This window comes from Somniosus microcephalus, chromosome 27 (assembly GCF_052327205.1).
Source record: "Somniosus microcephalus isolate GS21.2 chromosome 27, FLI_Smic_1.0, whole genome shotgun sequence".
NCBI classification, from domain to species: Eukaryota; Metazoa; Chordata; class Chondrichthyes; order Squaliformes; family Somniosidae; genus Somniosus; species Somniosus microcephalus.
This window is the reverse complement of record NC_141013.1, coordinates 29,061,960-29,081,732: the sequence shown is the minus strand read 5'-3', so window position 1 is coordinate 29,081,732 and position 19,773 is coordinate 29,061,960. Positions and strand designations below refer to the sequence as shown.

The 19,773-nt window shown below is 43.0% G+C and overlaps 1 long non-coding RNA gene across 1 annotated transcript; it reads right to left on the bottom strand.

Annotated features, from left to right (window-relative positions):
- Window positions 1-254: 254 nt before the first annotated feature.
- LOC147100106 (uncharacterized) lies at window positions 255-19,338 on the bottom strand. The gene is made up of 3 exons (XR_015073833.1): window positions 19,290-19,338; window positions 1,622-1,908; window positions 255-648 (listed from the first exon to the last, which is right to left on the bottom strand). It is a non-coding gene; the product is annotated as an uncharacterized LOC147100106 (long non-coding RNA).
- Between the last annotated feature and the right edge of the window lie 435 nt (window positions 19,339-19,773).

Sequence of the window (19,773 nt, the reverse complement as noted above, 5' to 3'; positions counted from 1 at the left end):
AATGTCCTATAGGTATGGAAAGCATTGTATGGAATTGTGCAGGCTTTTTGGAGAAAACAGAATGTTGATGAACATATGTTGCAGCTCGTGTGTTCTTGGCAGAAATATGTTATGTAAACAAATGTGGCAGCCATTTTGTGCATGGTAATTCTCCATAAACAGCAATGACTAGTGAAGTAAGCCCCCAAAGTGTGGACTGAGTGATATACAAAGTCGACAACACTGGCTTGTTGTAAGAAAGACAGACCCAATAATTGAAGTAAAAATGGTTTATTCAGGCCTGGGGAGCTATGGCTCTTGCGTCCCAACACAAGGCTCCAACTCCACCGAATCTCTTGAGGTTTACACAGTTATACACATATTCCGAGACCTCCTACTCCAGAGGTCCAATCGATTTAAAAGTCTATACATTAATCACTAACTAGGTGTGTCTAACTTCTACAAGGTAACCAATAACATAAGTTTCACTTTTCACTGTATGGGCCTGTGGCCCCTCTGATTTCTTGGAAATGAGTCATCAGGTCATGTGATTTCTGAGAAACGAGACCCTCTCTCTCTTGACCACTACTAAGTTTCGTTTTTCCAGAAAAGGGTTATGTCAGTGTCTCTTTTTGTAAGTTTCATCTCTCTAAACTGGTATGGTCATTTCTGCAATTAAACATACGAGTAATTAGTACATTTCATCTTTAAACATTTTGCTGCGCAATTGCGTTCTACTAAACGTGCCCTGTTACGCTCATTTTTAAATCTTACTTCAACTAGTACCAGCCAGGACATCACGAGAACTCCAGGCTCTTTTTTGAATAGAACCATGGGATCCAAAATGTCTACCCAACCGTTTGAAATAAGCAGGTAGAATCTCAGTTTAATGTCTTATCCAAAGCACAGCACAACATAGAAACATAGAAGATAGGAGCAGGAGTAGGCCATTCGGCCCTTCGAGCCTGCTCCGCCATTCAACGAGATCATGGCTGATCATCCAAACCCTAGCACCCGGTCCCTACACCGACAGCCAGCCCACCCAAGCCCTATCCCCGTAACCCCGTGTATTTAATCCCCCCTAACACTAAGGGTCAATTTTTATCATGGCCAATCAACCTAACCCGCACATTTTGGACTGTGGGAGGAAACCGGAGCACCCGGAGAAAACCCACGCAAACACGGGGAGAATGTGCAAACTCCACACAGACAGTCACCCGAGGCCAGATTTGAACCCGTACTCTCTGTACGGGTTCACCGTACTCTCTGAGTATTGTACTGAAGTGTCAACATAAATGGCGACACAAGTCCAGGATTGGGGTTTGAACCCATAACCTTCCAACCAAGAGACGAAAATACAACCAACTGAGCCAAGCTGACACAGAGTTCCTTTATCATCTGAGCTAATAGGAAAACTCCAAGATTCTAAGTTAGCCATATTTTCTAAGTTAGCCATCAATTTCTAAGTTAGCCATATTTTCCTACACATATAGAACAGATTTGGGCCACAGCCAAGTATACTAAGCACTTTAGTTGGAGCCAATCCATTAATGTCCGCAAACAGAAACAACTACATACATTGCGACCCAACACCTCAGTTGATGTTGAACTGATCTGATAGCTGACCTTCTGTTTCACATACCATTGGGATTACTCATACATGTTCTTAATGACAAGATGCAATTTTCTTAGGAATCACGTAGAGACACGGGATCTTCCATAATGACAACCAGTGCATTGAGTTGAAAACAATCCTAAAATCAATAAAGCTGATGAAATATAGGATTTGGAATTATAACTGTCATGGCATGATTTATTCTAAGCAAAATATATACTCAATGTTCGATTTTCCTTATCGGAACGCTGCTTGGTCTCCTCGAGTTTTCATTCAATGGTAGTACGCAGACATTGTATGGTCTCTATCTCATCCTACAAAGTAATACACAGGAGCATGGTGTTAGGTCTTTTAGTCAGTCTTGCCTCCTTTCTTGTGCAATGATTAAATAACTCTGAGAGGTATTGTTATGTGCACCAACTGAGGAGGATATTGCCATACAATTTGATATAGAATCATAGAAATTTATGGCACAGGAGGCCATTCAGCCCATCGTGTCTGTGCCGGCCGAAAAAGAGCTATCCACCCTAATCCCACTTTCCAGCTTTTGGTCCATAGCCCTGTAGGTTACGGCACTACATATCCAAGTATTCTTTCAATGCCATCTGCCATTGATCTGGATATTTACTGTGATATTGTCGGGACCATGAGTTATCCCCTACATCAGCTGTTTCATCATATTCTTCACCTTGGATTTGCTGGGATCAATTCCCAATTTAAAGCTAAATGCTGTGCTTTTTTTGCCTATTGTAAATTCTAATGGATTGGTTAGTAGTGAAGTGAAAGTTCCTGGTCTGCTTTAATATACAGTTCAAAAGCAGCAGAATGTAACATTTCCCTATTATTTACTCATAATAATTTTACAAGGCACAGCAGGTACTTAGATTTTAAATTCCTAAGTGAGCATCTATGACAAAAAGAGCTTCAATATGTTCACACTACAGAATCAACTGTATCTGTACATCCTGTTAGATAATCAGACAGTTGCACTTGGTGTCAATGCAGAAATGGATTTGCATTTTGGGCATAAATCTAAAGATCTGATAACTATTGTATATTTTTAAAGTAGAGAAGCTTTATAGTTTATTATACAATGTATAATAATAAACCTCTTTTATTCCTTTAAGATTGCTGAGAGACCATCCACATTATTAAGGCTGTTGTCTGTGAAGGTTTTTTGTTCTCTACAATATTCTCCTCCTAAAGACATTGGGCTGGATTTTGTCAGCCCCGAGGAGGCGGGTACGGAGGCAGGGCTGCCGGTAAAGTTGCAGAATTTTCACCCGCCCCATCCCACCTCCGTGCCCTCTTGCCAGGAGGCGGGAAGCCGTCCTGCCCCAGGTCCTCCGATCCAACAGCCAGGTGATTTCTGCAAAGTTGAAAGGTTTGATGAGTCCTGAACACAAGGACTCATCAAACTACACAGAATGTCAGTGTTTGACAGCTTCACAGAGCTGTCAAACGCTGACATGTCTTTTTTCAAAAAATCTTGACAGATGGCACGTCAGACGTTGACGTGCTCTGTCACTGACTTCCCCCTAATTGGCCTGCTGAGCCCGCTGGGCGGGCTTAACCAGGTCAATCAGGGGAAATCCTGCTGGTTGGCCAGAAGCTGATGGAGGCAGGATTGAAAGCTGGCAAGCAGCAGTCCCACCTCCAAAAGCTCCCCATTGACAAAATCCAGCTCATTGATTTGGTCCCTCTGGTACCTTGCTCAAGTATTAAAATGTGAGCTTTAACAGTGAGTTGGTCAACAGGCTATTCAACTGTGGTGGGCAAACAAATGAGACCGATCATATCTTCAGAGACATTGGCCTAGAAATTGAGTGGCCTGCGCCACCAGTTTGCGCCCAAAGAGGGCTTTTGCGCCTCTGGCCACAACCACCGCGATATTTAGCGGGGCGCTAATGGCGGCGTTAGCCTGTAGCGCTGCGCCGCCACCGATGACGTCATCGGTGTGCGCAGCGCCCCGCTATTGCCCCGCTGGCCATATTTGGTCGCGCCCGCCTCCTCCGCGCCGGCCGCAAACAGCGACCGGTACACAGGGGCCTACCTGTGGCGGTAGTGGGGCGAGTTAAGGTGGAGGTGCGGCCGGCCGCTTTTTCAGCGGCCGCCTGCCCGCACCTCCGTCCCCGGCCTCCTTCCCCCCACCCCCGCGGCATTGCCGGCTGTTTCCCGAGGGCCCGGCACTTCTCCTTGGTGCCGGGCTCATTTGCCGGCACTCGCGAGCGGGGATCGCGCTGTTGCAGGCACCTCCCCCTTAACAGTGGGAGGAAGGCCTGCAGTACCGCAGCCTGCCGTGCCGCAGCGGGTGGCGCTGCGGCACTTTGCGCGCCGATATTCAGTTTCAGCGCCCCCAAGCGGGGTGCCGAAAGCCTTGTTTAGCGGCCAGCTTCCACTTGGGGCACTGAAACTGAATATCCCGATGGCGCAAGTGGCTCCGCGCGCAGCGGTAATTCCGGCGCCCAGGCGAGCTGGGCGCCCCAAACTGAATTTTTAGCCCATTCACATTTACGCACTTCCAGCCAGGGTCACTGCACAACCAATCTGCACAAGCAATTTTCCTTTCCATAACCCAGAGGCCCTGCAACTAATGACAATGCCCCTATCACTGCCCTAGCCAAAATCAGGTAACTCAGCACAGACTATGGATTGAATTAACAGCTATGGTTCTGGGCAGGTTTGACCAGCCGAGAACAATTCTCAGTGGAGTGAGTCAGGCTATAAAAGTCTCCTGCCTGCCCAGCCCACGTGTTTCTAGGCCTTTTTGCTCAGCCAAGTGCTGCCCGCTCAGCCCAAGGCCCGCTGACTCACTTGCACGCCTGCCCACCTAAGTGTGTCTTGATCTCTCTGCTCAACATCCCAAGTGCCTCTTGGCCTGTCTGCTTCTAGTGCCTTCCAGCCTGCTTGCTCACTAATATAACCCAAGTGCTTTTTGTCTCGTATATCCCAAGTGCCTGACAGATTGCAAGCCCAACTGCTTTCACTAATTTCTCAGCTATTCAAAATGCCTGTCTGCCTCAAATATTATCCAGCCCACCAGTTCACTCGTCCTCCTGCCTCAGGTAGTTCCTGACCCACCTGCCCTGAGTGCTTCTTAGCCCATCTGCTTGCCTGCGTGTCCCAATGTCCTGAGTACTTTCTGGGGCACCTACTTATTCACCCTCCCACTTTTAGTGCTTTCTAACCCATCTATTTATTCAGCCCAAGCGTTTCTCAGTCTGCATGCATCAAGAGTGTTCTGACCTGTTGAAAAGTGGGAAGAGGAGAGTGAAAAGTGAATGAGGAGACTGAGTGACAGAAATGGCATAGGAGATAGAGCCATAAAAGTGCAATAGGAGGAGGTACAGCAGAAATGGAGGAGGAGAGACAGAGATGGAGAAGGAGAAACAGAAGTGAGAAGAGAACAATTAGAAAGACAGAAATAAAGGGGAGATGGACAGAAACGAAAGTTGAGGAGAGATAGGAGCAGAGGAGGAGTAGGAAAGATACCTTCTGTAACCATGCAGAAGCATGCTTAGCTACAGAGCACAAGAGGCTGATGTTTTGGTGAGACTTTGCTTAAAAAGATTAGAGAACTACTGAATTAGATCACTTCTGATTTTCTTTGATCAAGGATGGACAATTTGCTTAAGCGAGCTGTGAAGGAAATGGGCTTAAAAAATGTAAAAGCTAAATATTTTGCCCCAGGGACATTAAGTGTGCCCACCCCAAGATACAGAAAAAGTAAGAGATGGAGAAGTAGTCCGGCAGGTCCCAGCTGTAAGTTCATCATACCATTTTGAATTTGCTGCCCAGCAACAATGGAGCAACCATGTTAAATAGAGCAGCCCCTGCACACTATTTCCTGCCGCCCTTCTCCTTGTGGCCCCTGGGTTCAGTAGTAGTAGAGGCAGGGCCTCACCGTGCCTAGTCATTTACATGCAGCAGGGTGGACAAGGGCAGCCAGCCAACTTCCCTGCTAGAGCTGGGAAGGAAGATTCCTGGGAGAGGGCGTGTCCGTCAGTGGCCGGAAAACCTGGAAATGCCGAGAATGCGGAGGTCCTGTCGAATTTAACAACAGGACTTCATTAGAATGTTTTTATTCCATTTCCTGCCTGGCAGCCGGCCAGTTTGAGAGGCTGGCCAGCTACGGTACAAGGCAGCAGCCAGGGACCGCTGGGGACAGTCCCCAGCAAATTGAGAAGATCGGGGGTTGTGTGGCAGGGGGCTCTGAGCACGGCGGAGTGATCATGGGGGTGTGGGGGGAGCTGAAGATCAGGGGCGGGGAAGAAATAGCAGCAGGTTTGTTTGAGGAGCCGGGGGAAGCACTCCTGGTCCTCCTGGCCCACAAGCAGTGCTCGAAAAGCACTTACCTGCTGGATCTGGCAGCTCCCGCCATCCTTCAGCTGCCAAATTTTCCGAGCCCTGGGAAACCCGGCCTGCAGCCATTAAATTCAAATGGCTGCCAAAATCTGAGGCACAGAACCTCATTTAAATATTATAATTACCGACCGGCCTCTCCAGAGTGTGGTGTATGTGCCTTTAAGAGCAATTATGGTGTATGTGCCTTTAAGAGCCCCAGGTGTGCGTAATGCCGGTAATTGCCACTTGGGCTATATAAGCCTGTGTATTGTGTATATCCTTTAGAAACCCCCCCCCAGACTTGCTTAGTAAATACCTATGAACCAACTCCTGTCTTCAGTGTCTTTATCTACACACGGACACTACAGTGGCGACGAAGTGGAAACGGACTTACCTGCAATTCGGCAGCACCTCAACTACATCAATTCCTCCAGCATCCAGAAGACTCAAGGAAGTAAGAGAAACTGTGGTTTCACCAGCTGGCCAAGCTGGTGACAGGTACTGCGCTAATCCTTCCTGGGCGTCAGGCTGGAGCTCCAGCGGCGGGCTCTACAGCTGAGACAGGCAGCGAAATCGGAGGCAAGCAATAACGGACTGGGAGGGTGCACTCGAGAGACGGCCGGCGCGGCAAACAGGTCAGCGTTTAGACCTCCGTCGGGAACGAGTCTCCAACAGTGAATAAACGGAAACCACAGTAAAACAGCGTTGTTATCGGTAGCAGCGGCGGGAAAGCACGGGAAGCGCCATATCGTTGCTACAGAGAGAGAAAAAAAAAGCGCGGGAAGCGCCATATCTTTTCTGAAATGCCTAAATCTGGTAATATTGAGGCTTTTGATGGCGAAATAGAAGATTGGACCACATACGTGGAAAGAGTAGAGGTTTATTGCACTGCAAATGGAATAACAGATGAAAAAAAAGCTTCAGTACTTCTGAACTTAATGGGCGCGAAGACATACGGGCTGTTACGAAATTTAATCACTCCAGCCAAACCAAAGGACAAGACTTTTAAAGAAATTGTTGATACCCTGCAGGAGCATTTAAACCCAACACCGCTGCTGATAGCGGAACGATTCAAGTTCTTCAAGAGAAATCAACACAAGAATGAAAGTAATGCTGATTACCTAACCAAATTAAGAAAGCTATCAAAGTACTGCCAATTCGGAGCAGGACTATCGGATTATCTTCGAGACAAATTTGTTTGCGGTCTCTTAAGTGAAGGAACACAAAAAAGACTGCTTTCTGAAAAAGATTTAACATTGGACAAAGCTTTCAGTATGGCTGTATCATACGAAGCAGCAGCAAAAGGAGCTGCAGAGATACAACAAGAGACACAGGACTTCGGCACCCATAAAATGACACAGGAGTTCGGAAGATGTTATCGCTGCGGCAGATCCACCCATAACCAGAGGGACTGCTGGTTCAAGGGCAAAGCATGCAGGCAATGTGGTAAGATTGGACACATTGCACGGGTATGCCAATCTGGACAAAATAAATCCACTGACAGAAAACAAAAAATCAATAAAGAAAAGTACAGGAAGTTACAAATGATGGCGGACAATAGCTCCGAAGACCAGAATAGCGATAGCGACTCCGGAAACAAGAGACTAAGCTGTCTCAAATTACATAATGTACTTGCCAAAGAGGATTACCAAACCATTTGGGTTACCCTCACAATAGCAGGGTCCCCAGTTAAAATGGAGCTAGATACAGGATCAGCTCTAACCGTAATAAATCGACGAGATTACGAGAGGCTATTTTCGCATATACCTCTAAAAGACACATCCATTATCTTAAAAACATATACGGGGCAGAAAGTCTACCCCAAAGGAAAAATAAGGGTGCCTGTGGTATACAACGGCAAAGAAATACAAAAGTTGTATTTATACATTCTACAAGATGGTGGTCCACCGTTGTTGGGACGTGAATGGATAAGGAAGATACGTTTAGACTGGCACTCCATTCAAGCACTGACGGTGACCAGTAAGGAAAAAAACAATGATGACATCACACCTGAACGATTAAAAGACATCTTGGCCAACGCCAAAGAAGTGTTTCAAGAGAAACTAGGAACCTTGAAAGGCATCACCGCCTCAATAAAAGTGGAAGATACAGCAATTCCAAAATTTTTTAAGGCAAGACCGGTGCCATACGCAATACGTCCGGCAGTCGAGGCAGAGCTGAAGAATTTGGAAAATGCAGGCGTATTATCCAAAATAGATTGGAGCGAATGGGCAACACCCATCGTTCCAGTCATGAAAAAAACATTGAAAAATAACTCTGAGGAACAGAAAAAAATTCGCATCTGTGGGGACTTTAAGGTGACTGTAAACCCGGTCCTTCACACGGTACAGTATCCTCTTCCGAGGATAGAAGATATTTTCGCCTCACTATCCGGAGGGAAACGTTTCACAAAAATTGACTTGGCACAGGCATATCTACAGATGGAGGTTGAGGAGACCTCTAAAAAGTATCTCACAATAAACACACACACAAAGGCCTGTACCAGTACAATCGACTGGTTTTTGGAGTAGCATCAGCTCCAGCTATCTGGCAAAGAGCTATGGAGCAAGTCCTGCAAGGGATTCCGGGAACTCAATGCTACCTAGACGACATCCTTATAACAGGAGAAAATGACAACGAGCACCTTGCCAATTTGGAGCAGGTGCTCACTAGGCTGAAAGAACGGGGCCTACGAGCAAATTGCCCCAAGTGCGAATTTTTCCAAAATCAGATATCATATTGTGGCCACATAATTAATAAGGAAGGGTTGCATAAGTCACCTGAAAAAATTGAAGCAGTTATAAAAGCCCCAGCACCTGAAAATGTTTCACAATTAAGGTCATTCCTGGGATTAATAAATTACTATCATAAATTTTTACCGAACTTATCAACTATTCTACACCCTCTTAATGATCTTCTACAGACAGGAGTGATTTGGAAATGGAAAGAAGACTGTAAACGTGCCTTCCATAAATGTAAAGACTTAGTCACATCCGAGAAAATTTTGGCTCATTACAACCCATCACTACCAATCAGACTGGCGTGCGATGCATCCCCTTACGGCATAGGAGCGGTATTGTCCCATAGATTCCCTGATGGCTCGGAACGGCCGATAGCTTTTGCGTCACGCTCATTGAATTCAGCTGAGCGTAACTATGCCCAGATAGACAGGGAAGCACTCAGCCTGGTATGGGGAGTGAAGAAATTCAACCATTACCTACACGGACAAAAATTTACCTTGCTGACTGACCATCAACCCCTCATCTCCATATTCAACCCTAAAAAAAGGTGTCCCCATTATGACGGCACAAAGACTACAGAGGTGGTCCCTTTTTCTAGGGGCACACCAATACAACATTGAATACAAAGGGTCAAAACAGCATGGGAATGCTGACGGTTTATCACGCCTACCGTTGCCAACGATAGAAGAGGCACCTACAGTAGACCCAGTAGAGATATTCCACTCTACCATAGTGGAATGTCTACCGGTGACAAATTCTGCCATTGAAAGGGAGACAAGAAATGACCCTACTCTCTCACGGGTCTACGATTTAACAGTGAAGGGATGGCCAGCACATGGCGAACCACTGTTGCCAGCATTCTCGCAAAGAAGAGAACAGCTGTCAGTGTGCCGAGGAACCTTGATGTGTGGATCCAGAGTGGTGATTCCACCCAAACTCCAGGATAAAGTGCTAAAGGAGCTTCACGAGGGGCATCTGGGTGGAGTGAAAATGAAGAACCTAGCTAGGGCGTTTGTATGGTGGCCAGGTATCGATGGAGACATCGAAGACATGACCAAGAGCTGCCTAGGATGCCAGAAGGTCCAAAATGCTCCGCCACAGGCCCCTCTACATCCATGGGAGTGGCCCTCATCTCCCTGGCAAAGGGTGCACATCGACTTTGCTGGTTCATTTATGGACTCAATGTTCTTAATCGCAGTTGATGCACACTCCAAGTGGCCGGAGGTAATAAAGATGTCCTCCACCACCACGGAAAAAACCATCACAGTATTAAGGACCATATTTGCCAGGAATGGGCTGCCGGAGCAGATATGTTCTGATAATGGACCGCAATTTGTGTCCGAAGAATTCAGAAAGTTCTTAAAGAACAATGGGGTAAAGCACTACACGTCCGCCCCATACCATCCCGCCACCAATGGATTGGCTGAAAGGTTTGTCCAGACCTTCAAGAAGGCCATCAAGGCCATGGGTAATGAAGACATAAAACTTCAGCACAAGGTGGATAACTTCTTATTTGCATATAGGAATGCAACGCATATGGTTACTAACCAAACTCCCGCCATGATGTTCTACAATAGAAACCTAAGATGCCGGCTGGATTTGGTCAAGCCCAACATCCGAAGGGACGTGGAGAACCGGCAGTTTCAGGGCATGAATGAAAGGCCAACTAGGGCCTTCCAGATAGGCCAACCGGTTTTGGCCCAGGACTACCGTACCGAGAAATGGCAGCCTGGAACTATCTGCACACGATTAGGACCACTGATGTATACCGTGGACATCGGAGACAGCATAATAAGGCGCCATGCTGACCAAATCATCAAGTCATCCGAAAAGGGACAACCTACACCACCACTCTATACATCTAACGATGAAGTAGAGATATCCATATCTACCTCCGATCCGGTGATACTGGAGCCCGATGAACCCGACACTGGCCTTCAAGCCGAATCAGCCTTGCCAGAAGAACCTACTACACCACCAGAAACTACTACACCCCCGAGGCGTTATCCGGACCGAGTCAGGAAGCCTCCTGAGAGACTAACTTATAATTAATTAATACAGCAATGTATATTATTTTGCATATAACATGTAATTAATAATTACTTAAAATATGATGTACTAGTTAGCTAGAAGGGGAGGAATTGTGGTGTATGTGCCTTTAAGAGCAATTATGGTGTATGTGCCTTTAAGAGCCCCAGGTGTGCGTAATGCCGGTAATTGCCACTTGGGCTATATAAGCCTGTGTATTGTGTATATCCTTTAGAAACCCCCCCCCAGACTTGCTTAGTAAATACCTATGAACCAACTCCTGTCTTCAGTGTCTTTATCTACACACGGACACTACACAGAGCAGGTTAATCGGCCGACACCAAGCCTGCCATGGTTAAACTGGAAGTAGGCACGTTCACGGTGGGTTGGGGTCAGGTTTCACATTTGTTCAGGTTTAACCCCTTCCCACCTATCCTCTCCCACCGGTCTGCGGGAGGGCGGGGGGCGGTTAAAATTACTCCCTTTGTCTTTGGCAAGGCTTTGGGGAGGCTTTAGTCAGGTGGCATGAGTGGGAATTGGGCAAGTTGATGCATACAGAGAAGTCTGTCGATGTTTCCATATTTCTGGAGGGAACAGGCAAGATATCGATAGGATTGTTGATGCAGTGGTCAGATGTGGAGGGAGTGAGAGTACCTCCTCTGAGAGTAGCATAAATGTCTCTTGCTACCAGCAATAAGTTCCTCTGCAATCCCTCCTCAGGCTGCTGCTGTTCCTCTAGGTGATCCCCTCATGCCCAGGTGTCTTTGTTCTCTGGGGCCTCTTTAATGTAGAGTTCTGCAGCAGGTAGCATTCCGCCATGTTCCTAGAAACTCCAGCGTAACCCCCAGAGTGATCCAGGCACCTAAGGTGCATCTTCAGCATCACTGTAGATTGCTCTATGATAACCCAGGCCACATGGATCTCACTGTACCGACACTCAGCTCATATCCTGAGAAACCATAAAAATGTTAGCAGTTGTGTCTGCAAACAATAGCCCTGATCTCCCAACAGCGACCCAATACTTCCCTTTCAGTGTGGAACAGTGTTGGCAAATGCATGGCAGCTGGCAGGCAAGAGGGGATTCATTTAAATGATGGCGAGCTGCTGGTCAGAAATAAACTGGAGATTGAGAGAATGGAATCCTTTCCTGGTGATATAGATGGTGACATTGATCAAGAGCACCTATGGTCACATGGGTGCAATCTATGACTGCTTGGACCTGGAGAAATCCTGCCCCTTTGTAAAATTGCAGTACCCAGTCATGCTACCGCTGGTTGCCCATAGGGGACAGGATGAAATGGCTTCCACAAGCAAACAATGCATCTGTGACTTGCTTAATGCATATGTGTATAGCTGATTAGCTAATTTAGAGATGTCCCCAATGGAAGCCTAGAACAACCCCATAGCACAAAGAGAGTTCTGACCCTAACAGGTAGTGGCAGTGTGATCCCTATGGTAGAGTTGGGCTACAGGCCGGGTTACAGCATATAACACATTTTTTTGTGAAGCACAGACTCGGCATACTGTTCTTGGGACAAGTGAAAGTAGGAATACCTCGGTCTATATATTCTGGGTACCCACGGGTGGGTGCCATGCACTTTCAGTGCTGCCTGACCAGCTTGGCCTCCCTCCTATTCTTCCTCCAAAAAAAAATACAGGGGAATTCCCAATGGGAAATCCATTCTGCCCTCTGCAGAACTGACAGGGTTGGGGAAATGGCAGACCCACTGCAAAAGGCACAAAGGTAGATGGTTAAGTAATCGTCAGCAGGGAAAAGAATAACATAAAATAGCCTGAGAAACAAACTTTCTGAAAAACCTTAGAAAGTACCTGCTGGGACCTTTAAATCCACTTACACCTTTCCCATAATGTTTAGCAAAGCTGGTTGCCTATTTTATATGGATATAGTTACGATTCAGCACAATTGAGATGGTAATGAAGGAAAATAGGACTTATCATCAGCTTCCAAGAAAAATGGCTGTAATTTCTGTTTTGCTGACAGTAAAGGGAAATCGTTGCCACCCTCTTAAACCCAAGTCAGAAAGTCCAACCATTCCATGTTACTGTTTTAGCACATTCAGCAATGCACTGGTTGTTGGAAGACCTCCAGTGAAATTACCAACACCAACAGTATGCGGAGGCTGCACTTCACAAAAGAACTCAACCTCCTAAAGCCCACAAAGTTGGCCGAAATAACGAGCACACCACAAATACAAAAAAAATGCTCTTTAAAGGTTGCAGATAAAGAGAAAGTCAGCTTCAGTAATTAGACATAAACAGGTAGAAGCCACGATATGATACGCCTACATGAATTCTGAAATGATTAACAAAGTAAGAATAGCATCAGTATGTTGTATTATAGTTACACACAGTGATTAGACCTGCACATTTATAATTGATAATGTTCCATCATTCATTGGTCTCAATATCACTACATTAAGAGAGTTGCAGTAATTTAATTTGTTTTTCCCCCTTATAGAGAATAAAACCAGAAAAAGTGTGATGTAACTATGAAAAAATACATTATTGCCTGAAAAAGGATAGTAGGCCTAGATACAATAGGAGCAATGAATGCACCTAAAATCAATTCATTTGAAAAGATCTTGATATAACATGCATTTCCTTGTTAATTAGAGTAAAATTAAAGTGGCTAGCCAACATAAACACTTGCAATGCATCTGCTAATCTTTAGTATGTTGCCCAGTACGTACAGCTCTTAGCAAAAATACATTACATATTTAAAGAAATGTCAGGAATTTCTGGCTTACAAGGAACAAAAATTTGTATGTAGACAGCGGTTGGTGCTGAATATCAAAGATGCTGAAAGTGAATATATTCTGAAGTTTATAACAGATAAATTCTGATAATTTTAAAGGTGTAAACTTAATGATAGTGTTTTTATTAAAAGAAAATAGCTTAAAATAAGTTTATTTGAACAATTATGATGGGCTTCCAATGCCTGCGGTGCATCATTTACACCCCTCACCCAGACTAAGCAACACCCATTTACTGGAACTTTGTTTCCTTTCCATCAGACAACATTTTATACATTTTGTTTTATGCCATAGGCCTGAATTTTTCCAACTAGGCTCTTGTTAGGCACCTTATCGAAGGTCCTCTGAAAATCTACATATACTACATCTATTACATCTTTGGGGAAGTTTGCCACATGGAAAAGCTAGTGCTCACTTTCTGCTGGCAGCCAATAAGGCCGTTTCTGGCAAAACAGTTCTGAGACCAGCTAACAGAATGTGTAAGAAAGCGGTCTGTATCGGCTGACCTTCTGAATTTCACTCCCTCCTTGCGGAAGTTGTTCAAATGGATGGTTGAGCGGAGATCGGGAAGTTACCAAATTAGGGGTGTCACAGGTGAAAGTCCATTCTGCCATATAAGTTGGTACACCAAAATGTTGAATCATTAAACCATGCAGCAAGACATCTTTAATGCTGTAGGAGATCACAATCAATAGACTTCTCTGTAAAATACATTCATTTATTGCTGCAGCAAACCCCCCATAACAAAAGACTTTTTTCTCACCAGGGTGGGAGAAAAGCAAAAAGAGCCACTGGTTATTTCTAATCGGTTCAGATCACATCTTGAGCACTATATTCAGTTCAGATTACCAAGATACAAGGGAGACATTCAAGCCCTGGAGGCAGCATGGAGAGGAGCCCTAAGGCCAATCCCTAGCTTCAGAGAACTCAGTTAGAGGCAAGATTGGAAAAACCTGCGCTTTTTAATCTTTGAAAGGAGATGACTGAGAATACACCTCATAGGAGATATACTAGTAAACAGTATAGAAAAAATACATCCAAAACATTACTTCAAATGAAACCTTGACAGTAGAAGGTTTTTATGGATGGATGGATGAACTAAGAATGACCTTCCTATCTTGTAATCATAGTGATATCATATGCAAGCAATGCAATGACATTTTTACAAGCCGATTTTTGACATCAAATGTTTGGTTAACAAAGAAAAGCATTTTCCAAAAACTTTTCATAAAGAAATTGTCACTCGAACGTGCAAATCTTGCTGAATCTTAAGCATTTTATGTTTTAGCAATTCATTAAGATTTTCTCCTTGCAAAGAGGTTTTCTTTAGAAACTGCAAATTACCTTTAGTTTTCCTCTTGAAGCTGTGCTTTCCATGCAACAACAACCACAACTTGCATTTATATTGCGTCTTTACGCCGCAAGGCACTTCACAGGAGTGTTATCAAACAAAATTTGACACCGAGCAGCATAAGGAGGTATTAGGTCAGGTGGTCACAGAGGTAGGTTTTAAGGAGCAGGACAGTGAAACTTTATTCTAAAAATACTACTTTTTCCCCACATTAACCTCTATGTTCATTCGCCCTAGCACAAGTTTACAAAGAACTCCTCGTTATATGAACAAATAATCACAATCTGCTGAGTATACGTATTCAACTTTTTCTGGTTTTTATTACATTTGTAAATCTGGCCAGGACGGGTATTTTTACTGTGTGAAAGAACAGGGGATCAAACGAGAAAGAACTATCATTGTGGGACTCAATCTCGACAGATTAATTTTACAGTACAATAAACAAAAGAATTTTAATTTTATTGGAGAATGAATTATTGGGATGCAACATCGTTTTTTGTGTTCAGTCTGTTATGGCTTTTATTGCAGTTTCTGCCCGAGGAGACTGTTGTTCAAGGAATAGATGTTTCATTTTGTGTCATTAGGGAAAGCGGTTTGTTCCACTGTAAGCTGTTTTAGTGTTTGCAGTGCAGTGTTTATTTATTGTGAAAATAAATACTCTTGCAAGATCTTCTTAGAAGAAAGAATTTCACATGATTTACAGTGGGAAACTGACTCCTTCAGACTATATTTAAAAGTGTAAAGCTGAAACTTCAATGTGCTGCCAGGAAGCTTTATAGTTTTAAGCAATGTTTGCAAGTTTGATTTGAGGAGATTAGAAACTAATGCCTTTCTTAAATGGAATTTGTGCTGCAATCGAGTCTCAATTTTTCAGTTCACTTGGACAGAGTGCCACAGCCCCATTTATATTATCGCATCTTGGCACCTATATGGTTGCTTTTATTTTTGCAACATAACACATGCATGATATGCACAAGAACATGGCACATTCTGATTGTGTGTGCCCAAGCACAACTAACTTAATTTAAAATAAGTTTCAAATGAGAAAGCGCTAGAATAGTTAGAGGTGGTACAGGATGAGCAGTGTGAGGGGAAATATGTGATATGGAGAAATGTTGGTTTATAATGGCAAATGTCCACGCCATTAGTGGCTTGAAACATACCACCATTGGCTTAGGAAGCATAATTCATACAAATTTCAATGTCACAAAGAGGGTGGATTTTGGCTGATTTCAGATCCCATCCAAACCCCGTTTGGCAAACTAAGTATAGAAGAGGTAAGAAAGCTGGGCCAGAAAGGAAAGGATGGTCAGAATCGAGACAAAACGTTTTGAGATAGAAGAATATAATGGCCCTGAAATTAGGATCGGGAGCTTGCCGCGCATGCAAGCCCCCGATGCGCACTCACCCGACGCGCCGACATCTGAAGCCCGGGCCTGCTTGCATTTCCTGTCACTGGCCCGGTTCAGATGTCGGCGCGATGTGCTTACCTGATCCAGCGGCATAGTTAGTGCGATGTGCCGGCTGGGATCAGGTGAGCACTGTGCAGCCAATCAGGGGAGGGGAAACTCATTCATGAGTTTGAGAGTAAGAACTGTCAAACTCATGAAAAGTATGGGCTGCCAAAACACTACTTAAACTTTAAATAAAATTTAAAAAAACATCCCACTGATTATATTAACTATAAATAAGTTTAAAAAAATATTTTAAACAATTAATCAAATTTTTGAAAAAAATAAATTTAAAAAAAAATAGGGTCTAAAACTAAACTTACCTTACTGTAAATTCTTTAAAAATAATAAACCTGTGGGAAAAAAAATTCTAAATTGTACTAAAAGACCACTTACCTGTAAAACTAAGTACTTACGTCTGGTTTTTCCACGCGTAAAGACCGGAGGCCTTTACGCTCGGGCAACTCTGGAAAAAAAAAGGAATTTCACTGCGCACGCGCTGCCTGTGCAGTCGCACGCGTTCTGCCTCTTAACCCCTTGGGTCAGAGGACAGGAAATGCCGGTTTTCAGTGCATGCTGAAAACCGGCAATTCCTCCGGGCACACGCGTGAGTACCCCGTCCGTACTCACGCGTTGTGACAGGAATTACTGGGCCAAAGTAACTGAGAATGAGAGAAAAAAAAGTTTGGAAGGTATAAAAGCTGACAACATCTTATGAAAACAGATGAGTAAATTTTACGCTGGAAACTGGCACAATTTTCTCTCCCCTTTGAATCCAATGTGGGGAAAGCCAGAAAAAAGCAAGGATAAAATACACATTTTCAAGGAATAGCAGCTTACATCAGAGGGGAAAAAAAGAGATTACAAAATTACAAAAGAAAACAGATGCAACACAAAATTAAGAATTGGACAAATGAAACTAAATATAAATTGGGAATGTGCTAAAGGAGAAGATAACTCCAGCTTGATTACAGATTTTTTTTTAAATCCCAATCTAAGAGATGATTTACGATATACGTAGTCACTTCAGGGGTATTCATGGTTTAAGAATGTTAATTCTTGAAGCATTTAAATTAGAATGTTAATTCCGTTATATATTGAAATTAAATTGCATCCAAATATCTGACTATTTCCAGTTTGCAGCAATAACGTGCAACTATATTTTCTATACTTTGTTAATTAACTTTTATAAATGGCTGTGGGATGTAACACTCGTTACCAGAAATCATCATTTCAAAGCTGATGATTGTTAGTTACCTGTATTCTAATAAAGCTATTAGATTTAATTATTAACATTAGATCATTAGTAAATTATTCACTTCTTGGATTTTGCATAAGTCCTTATGATTGTGGTATGAAAGCTACAGCCATAAAACTAAGTAAAACATTAATAATTATATTATTTAGGTTGGATAACTACAGAGAACAGGTAACAATCCTGGAAATCACTGCTTGTGAGGTCATGTGAATGAACAATCTGCTCCAATTGAATTCCTCACTGTTCTGTTAATGGAGGAATCAATCCATTTATTTTACACAGGTTACTGCCACCATTGAAATAATGGAGAGAGGATTTTAATACGAACAGGTAAAAAAATTGTGTGATAATGTTGCTGATGGGAATTTTTACCTGATAATTTTTAAGAATATTTATACTACTGTATACAAAAAATACAAAAATCTATATCTTTTAACCTTTAAGAAGTGAATACAACTAAACTGATCCAATTACATTTTATGATTTATTTTTGCTTCCTTTATAATTATCACAAAATATGTATTATCTTATCAACCTGTGCATTTCTGGATGCAGTGACCACTATTCTTTTCAAGAATTAAAAAGCCACAAAAACTGCAACTTGTAAAAAGAAATGCCACTATAAAAGAAGAATTACATTTTTTAACGAAGGCTCTAATATAATACAACAATCTAAAACCATACGTGATTAAATTAATTTGCACACAATGTCAACTAGTGATGAGTAAATTAAAAATCACTTGGGATTAAAAGTAATTACACCTAAAGTCCCTCCAGCAATTATCCATGTGTACTCAGCTAATTGGATGTAATGAGTGTTCTTATATATAAAATTCCATATTAATATTCAAAAACAAATGGATATTATATTTCATAGAAGTTGTGGCTTAAGATCTAGGAATTCTTGAGTTTTACCTTAATCAAGAATCTGAGCCATTTTATATTTGAAACAATGAAAGCTACTTGTATGCAAATTGCAAACTTTCAGAGAAAAAAAAACTTGTGCACTAGTTGACATATTGGCGCAGTTGTACCCTTGTCTTCAAATCTCCCTGGCCTCACTTCACCTGATCTAGACAATCTTTTCCAACTATATATCTCAGGGATAGTTTGGTTGAAAAAGCCCCACCAAAAGCTCATTTGATCTTGTTCTTCCAGAATACCAACTTTACCATGTTAGCATTACAGCATCCAGCAGTTTCGTAAATCAGTGCAACATCTTGGCCTTGAATACTCTTCTTGCCAATCTGTTCCATCTATTAACCGTCCTGTTTAAATCGTCCTGATGTCTGTCCCAAATTTGCCCTTCACAACCTTGAATCCGTGCCTCTTTTTTTTTAAAAATACAGTATTAACTGAATCATTTAGTAACATCATGTAGGGGAATTTTAACATGGAGCAGCGCATGGGTTGAGATGTGAGTGGGAGGTTACGTTCGTGGAAAATATGAATGCATCCGGAAGCCAGCTCCAACCGGCTGACTTCCACGTTTAACTCGGGCGCGTTCGGCTGTTTGCATGTAACCCTCTCGGGAGAGTGGTTTAGCAAGTTAAATATGCAAATCGCTGGATTGCAGCAATATCTCAACGTACTTTCAGATTTAACGGTGCATCCACGGGTTTCCCGGACTTCCTGAAACTCGCCATTGAAACCAAGGCGAGAACACAAAGCAAGATCATGGGGTTTCATTAAAAATCAGGCTAATAGTGCAATAAATACTCAGTGCTCACAGCTACTTTGTTACCTACCACTGGGAAAGGGATTGTTCACAGTATTTATGGTGAGCGGTTATTTTCTACAGTTTGGACGTTGAGACTCAGATCATGATGGGTGGCGCGTTGGCTGCCTTAACATTCCAGGGCATATAAAAAAATGTTTCTACCTGCCCTGTCCATCTCTCTGAAGTTTCATACAGGAGCTTTGTGACTGGTTCAATGTTTTGATTTCTGTTGACTGTTACAAAAATGACTGAGTCAATCATATTGAACCAAAAATGTTTCCACATTGTAACTTCTGATTTGTTGCAATTCTGACTGAACCAATTGCATTGTACCAAAATACATATTCTGTGCAATACAGCTAACATGAAAGTTCCCCTTATTAAACTGGGAGATTATAATCTGCTCACATTTCAATTTATTTATAAATTAATAAACTACACACAAATGAATAAACCTCATTTTAAATTGAAGTCCCTACTTTGAATGCCATCCACTGCTTGCTTAACTGTAG